Raw genomic sequence first — 6,992 nt, forward strand, 5'->3', positions numbered from 1 at the left:
TCATTAGCAATTTAAGTGAGCTCTTCAGTAGTCCCAACTAATTTCAAATTACCAACGTAAACAATAATTATAGCAAATATGGATTCTGATAAAAACGCATGGACAAATTGGATCTTTTATGAATCCTTCTTTCACAAGGTACTTAATTGATTGTACCACAGGCATCCAAATTGCTTTAATCCATATAAGGAATGTTGGAGTTTAACTAAACATAAATTTCTAAATTTTGCTTTAGGCAATTCAAATCCTTTAGGGATTTTTTATATAAATTTCACCATCCAATGATCTTTATATATAGGTATGTTGTTACTACATCCATAAGACGCATGCTCAGTCATTCAGCGACTACTGGCCTAATTAAGAATCTGAAAGTGATTCCATCCATTACGAGAGAATATGTCTCCTCATAATCAATTTCGAGTTTCTGTGAGAAACCTTATGCCAAAAGTCTTGCTTTATATTGAGTAGTTTTATTATTTTCATTTTTCTTGTGCACAAATACCCATTTGTATCCAACAAGTTGGATATCTTCTAGTAAATAGACTATAGGTCCAAAAATTTCTCTTTTAATAGAGAGTTTAATTTTAATGTGATAGTCTCTTTCCATTTTTCCCAATCACTTCTATATCAAAATTCATTAACAGATTTAAGTTCATGATCCTCATTACTTTTGGTAATGCTATTACTTCTGGTAATGTCATCATTACTTCTAATAATGTCATCATTACTTCTGGTAATGTCAGTAGTTAGTAGCATATGCAAATTTGTTGTTGACAATAACTTTATTTCTATCTCATATTTCTCTTGTGTAATGAATTGAGATTTCATTATTATTTCCAGACACCTGTCCTCTTTTTAAAGGATGTCTCTTCAAGAGATTCCTCTTTAGGAGGTTTTATAATAGGGATTTCATTTTCAGGACAAATGGGTTTGTGAATGTCAAATGGATTATCCACCTTTGTATCCTCTTCTGGAGTGTTTATAGACTTCAATCTTCTCCTTTTGGGAGTTTTATCTTTTTGCACCAACAGGCCTTACATGCTTAACTTGTGGTTTATGTTCATTATCTGGCTGTTGTTCTTCAGAGAGATTAATGGGTGTTGGAATATTTGCAGTATATATATGAGATTTTAATATAGCCTTGGTATTTGCAAAAGAATCTGGTAACTAATTTGCAATCCCTTGCAAATGCACAATCTTTTGCACTTTAAGTTCACTTTATGATCTGTGCGAGAATCTAAATAAGATAAATTCATGTCATTCCACATGATTTCATGTTGTACTTCAGAACTAATTTTTCTCCCCATAATGTAGGGAATATTATTTCATTAAAATGACAAATAATTTCTAAGAAATACACAAGAAATCAGTTGATAAAAGAATTTTCTAGTTCTTTAGTGGATGACCATGTGAATTCTCAATGATTCTATGCATCATTACATCTCCAAGTTGTCCAAAACGATCATGCCAAAGTGTAAATAACTTTGGGTCGTTGCACTTCTGATGCAAGACATTATATGATTCAACTGTTTTAATCTTTGTATAATACAATCCAAAAGATAAAGTTGACAGTTTTTCTAAAATTTGTTTCTTCCCAGAAACAATAGAAGTAATATAAAGAAATTCTTTACTACCTTCATTTGTAGTTTTAATATAATATTTATTGAGTCTTAAATCTTTAAAACTAAACAAATTTCTTTTGGATCTGCTCGAATATAAAGCTTAATCAATTTGTAATAAAGTACCATTAGGTAACTTTATATTAACTTTTCTAGAACCTTCAATCAAATTTGTAGAACCAGATATTCTATTAACATTTATTGAGATATGTAACGTCCTCAAAATTTAAAGCAATATATATATATATTTTTAAAGAATATATACATAACCATACCTACACAGTGGATACATAAGTCATACAACCATATATACTATATAATACTAGAATTCAGTACATTCATACCATAGCCATATAAAACAACTCCCTCCAGTATCACCTACCCCAAAAATACAAAACTCTATCACAAACTTACCCTACAACCAAGGTAAGTAAGTCAACTCTCTATCCGCGAGCCTGATCTGCTCGCCTAACTGGCTCACTTGAAAAATGGTAAAGTAATGGGGTGAGACAATGCTCAGTAAGTGGAAATATGCTACTACTAGTGTGTGGCGACCGAGTCGTATAACTATAATAATAATATTTAAAACTGCATGATCTGGAAAATTTGTAAAACACGTATATCACATGTATAGTAGCTTAAAATATTGGTATCATCTGAACTTTCTATCATTCATACTGCTAATACCATACTATATTTAATAAATGCCTTAAACTGTATACATATACATATACATAACTGTGCTCTTTCCCTTGAATTCTGTATGTCATGATTTGACCCCTCATGACAGGGTTGTGCGGCCCGTAGGCAGGACTTAACTCTGGTCGGCCCTACATGTATGTCATCATACTCTACACTACCTCAGCCCGACCAAATTGCATCCACTCCTAAGCTCAGGATTAGCTACTATCTCGTCAAACTGGCCCCCTCAACCTAGTGAACTAAGGAGCTTCATCCTCTTCGAGCACAGTTTGACGGTACCCACACACTATTTGAGATATGTGGTTGCACTCTATTCTGTATATAGAAATGGTACCGTGCTCTGTAAACTGTATATGTCTGTAATCTTTCCACAGGAATCTGATACTATATACATATATACTACACTCTTTTTACTATTTTCATTATGTTTCCAAAATAACCATAACACAATTAATTTGTACTATAAATACTATAATATTTGTAGCATCTTGATGCTATAACTGTATAATATGTCTGTACTTTCTATCTGTGTATTCTGTCTATATACTCTGAATGTTATAGCATTTAGGAAAACATAATATTCTATAATTACTATATATACTGATATGAATAAACATATGTATTTATATATATATATATATATATCCATCTGTGATACTATCTGAATAAAACTATATATGTTCATGCATCTGTCTGTATAATATCTGTGAATATTTGGCTATAACTATATGTTCTGTATAACATCATATACTGGGAAAACTGTATAAAATTCTACATCAAATAATATCTACTCAGGCCACACATACTTTATAATCTCATATTCTGTAAAACTACATAATAATTGGTATACATGCAACTGTAAAATTTCTGTTAACATAATCAAATCTCCTAGCATAGCATATTTCCTTTACCTAGTTTCTGAAAAGCCCATACAATACTCTAGCCCTACACCTGCAGGGTTCTCCACTCAGCATCCTAAAAGCAACATCCCCCAGAACAAAACATCAGTATTTTCCTACATACAACATTTCCTATAACTGCAGGGAAAGCATATTCTGAATGAAACACCTTACCCTGAATTTGGGATGAATTTCAAACCACTTTCAACAATGATCAGCTCCAGAAGTCTTTCAGAGAACTTCACCAGGAGCGTCGTGGTGGCTTCGAATTTTCGATCCGGTTAGAAATGCGGCCGAAATTGAAGAGAGAAGGAGAGAGAGAGAGAGAGGATGTTTTACGCCAAAATTCTTCTAATTAACCTAGGTTTTCACTATTTATAGCCCCTAATTCGTCGACGAGACACGTCATCTTGTCGACAAGTTCTTAAGTGATTTCATCGACGAACCTTACTTCCTCATCAACGAATTTTAGACTTCCCAAACCCTTCTCAGTATCTTCTCGTCGACGAGGCGTGGTTTCGTCGACGAGGCCTCCTTATGCTCTCATTGATGAACTCCCTGTGTTTGTCGATGAGGCCTTGCATAAATCTTCTGAGTTATTACATTCTCCCCTTCTTATAAAATTTCGTCCTCGAAATTTACTATCTGGGTTGAACACCAACACTCTATCATCCCGTAAAGGTAAAGGTTCTACTTATTTTATTACTCACCCTCACTTATGGCGGAGGAATACTGTGGTTACAATCTAAGTTCTAGGAGATTATACATATAAAACTAAAAGACCACCTACTAACTAATTCAATACATGAACTTGCAAAAGAAAATATAACCTATCTACTTATACTTTACCTGTTTACCACTAAACCTCCTGAAAAAACTACGGGTATTTCTGTTTGATTTCATCCTTGAGTTCCCATGAAGCTTCTTCCATAGCATGGTTCCTCCACAAAACTTTCATTAGCTAAATTTTTTTCGTGCGCAATTTATGTGTCTTTCTGTTTAAAATCTGTACTGGTACTTCTTCATAAGCCAACAAATCCTTTAGTTTTATCTCTGCATAATTGATGATGTGGGACGGGTCTGGGATGTATTTCTTCAACATGGTAACATGGAATACGTTGTGTATTTTAGACAAAACTGGTGGCAGAGCTAGCCTATAGGCAACTAGCCCTACTTTCTCTAGTATCTCGAAAGGACCAATATACCTAGGGCTCAACTTGCCATTCTTTCCAAATCTCATAATTCCTTTCAGGGGAGCTATCTTCAAGAATACCTGATCCACCACATCAAATTCTAGTTTCCGGCGGCGAGTATCTGCGTAACTTTTCTACCAACTCTGTGTTGTACCGATTCTTTCTTTAATTTGTCGGACGCCTGCCCAACTTTATCCTAGAAAAGAGGAGATCGTCACCTCCTACCATACAGTACTTCATAAGGTGCCATGCCGATACTAGCCTGATAGCCATTATTATAAGCAAATTCGATTAACGACATAAATTGAATCCAACTACCTCCAAAATCAAACACATAAGCACGGAGCATATCCTCTAGAGTCTAAATTGTCCTTTCGGTCTGTCCATTTATTTGGGGATGGAAAGCAGTGCTGAATGCTAACTATGTACCCATAGTCTCCTAAAAACTCTTCCAAAATCGTGAAGTAAACTGAGGATCTCGGTCGAAGACTATGGATACCGGCACACCATGGATGCGAACTATCTCCTGAATATATATTTCTACCAATCTGTCCATGGAATAACCAAATTTAGTCAGAATGAAATGAGCAGTCTTTGTCAAACGATCAACAACCACCCAAATCACATTCAACCCTTGTCGTGCTGGTGGTAATCCCGTAACGAAATCCATTGAAACATGATCCCATTTCCACTTTGGAATAAACAATGGATGCAACTTCCCTACTGGTTTCTGGTGCTCAGCTATAACTTGCTGGTACATCAAGCACTGTTGTAGAAATTCAGCTATCTCTCTTTTCATTCCACTCCACTAGAAGTACTCCCGCAGATCCCGATACATTTTAGTGTTACCTGGATGTACAACATATAGGGATCTGTGAGCCTCCACCAATATAGTTCTTCTGATTTCGGTATCTGTAGGAATGCAGAGCCTAGTACGTAACCATAGGGCTCCGTCATTTGATATGCTGAATTCCTCACCCTAACCATCTCGCACCCTAGCCATTACCTTTGCCAACTCTGCATCATTACCCTGAGCTGCTTTAATCCTCTCGTATAGTGTAGGCTAAACCACTAGACTAGAAATGACTGCCTGAGGACTCTCCTTTATCAACTCTATGCTAAGCCTCTCCAAATCCATCAAAATTGAGTGCTGAATCTCCTTAGCTGCCAGTACGGATCCCATTGACTTTCTATTCAGAGCATCTGCCACTATAATTGCCTTTCCTGGATGGTAACTAATCGTGCAATCATAGTCTTTAATAAGCTCTAGCCATCTTCTTTGCCTCATATTCAGCTCTTTCTGGGTGAAGAAATATTTCAGGCTCTTGTGATCCATGAAAATCTCGCACTTTCCACCATATAGGTAATGCCTCAAGATCTTGAGAGCGTACACCATTGCAGCTAACTCCAAATCATGGACATGATAATTCTTCTCATATTCTTTAAGTTGTCTAGAAGCATACGCAATCACCCTACCGTGCTGCATCAATACACACCCAAGACCTTTCAATGATGCATCACTATATATTATAAATTCGTCCTCCCCTGATAGAATAGATAATATCGGAGCTGAAACTAACCATCGCTTTAACTCCTTAAAACTCTGTTCGCAATCATCGATCCAATCAAATTTTACATTTTTCCTTGTAAGCCGTGTTAATGGACCTGATAGCCTCGAGAAGCCATCTACAAAGTGCTGGTAATAGCCTACCAATACCAGAAAACTCCTGACTTCCTGAACATTTCCCGGCCTTTCCCAATTCAGTACTGCTTCTATTTTAATTGGATCAACTGATGTACCCGTCTCAGAGATCACATGACTGAGAAAGGAACCTGCCTCAACCAAAACTCACATTTCTTTAATTTTGCATATAATTTTCTCTCTCTCAATATCTGCAACACTAGACTCAAATGATGTTTATGTTCCTCAAAACTCCTCGAGTATACCAGTATATCATCAATGAAGACAACCACAAACTGGTCCAAATATTGATGGAACACTCGATTCATCAAATCCATGAATACTGCTGGTGCATTAGTCAACCCAAATGGCATCACCAGGAACTCGTAATGCCCATATCTGGTTCAAAATGTGATCTTCGAAATATCCTCTGTTCTAACTTTCACCTGATGGTAACTCTACCGCAAGTTAATTTTAGAGTAAACCTGAGTCCCCTGGAGTTGATCAAATAAATCTTTAATCCTAGGGAGAGGATATTTATTCTTAACTGTTAGTTTATTTATCTCCATATAGTCGATGCACAATCTCATGGTTCTATCTTTCTTTTTTACGAACAAAACTGGCGCTCCCCAGGGCGACACACTGAGCCTGATAAACCCTTTGTCCAGCAATTCCTGTAGCTGATCTTTCAATTCTTTCAACTCGACTGGAGCCATACAGTATGGTGCTTTAGATACTGGTGCAGATCCCGGAAACACATCTATAGTAAACTCAATCTCACGGTTAGGCGGCAAACCAGACAATTCTTCTGGAAAGACATCTAGGAATTCCCTCACTACTACTATGTCAGCTTGTATCAATTCTTCTTTTGGCAATTCTTTTATGTATGCAACATACC

This window comes from Malania oleifera, chromosome 11, assembly GCF_029873635.1.
Source record: "Malania oleifera isolate guangnan ecotype guangnan chromosome 11, ASM2987363v1, whole genome shotgun sequence".
Lineage (NCBI taxonomy): Eukaryota > Viridiplantae > Streptophyta > Magnoliopsida > Santalales > Ximeniaceae > Malania > Malania oleifera.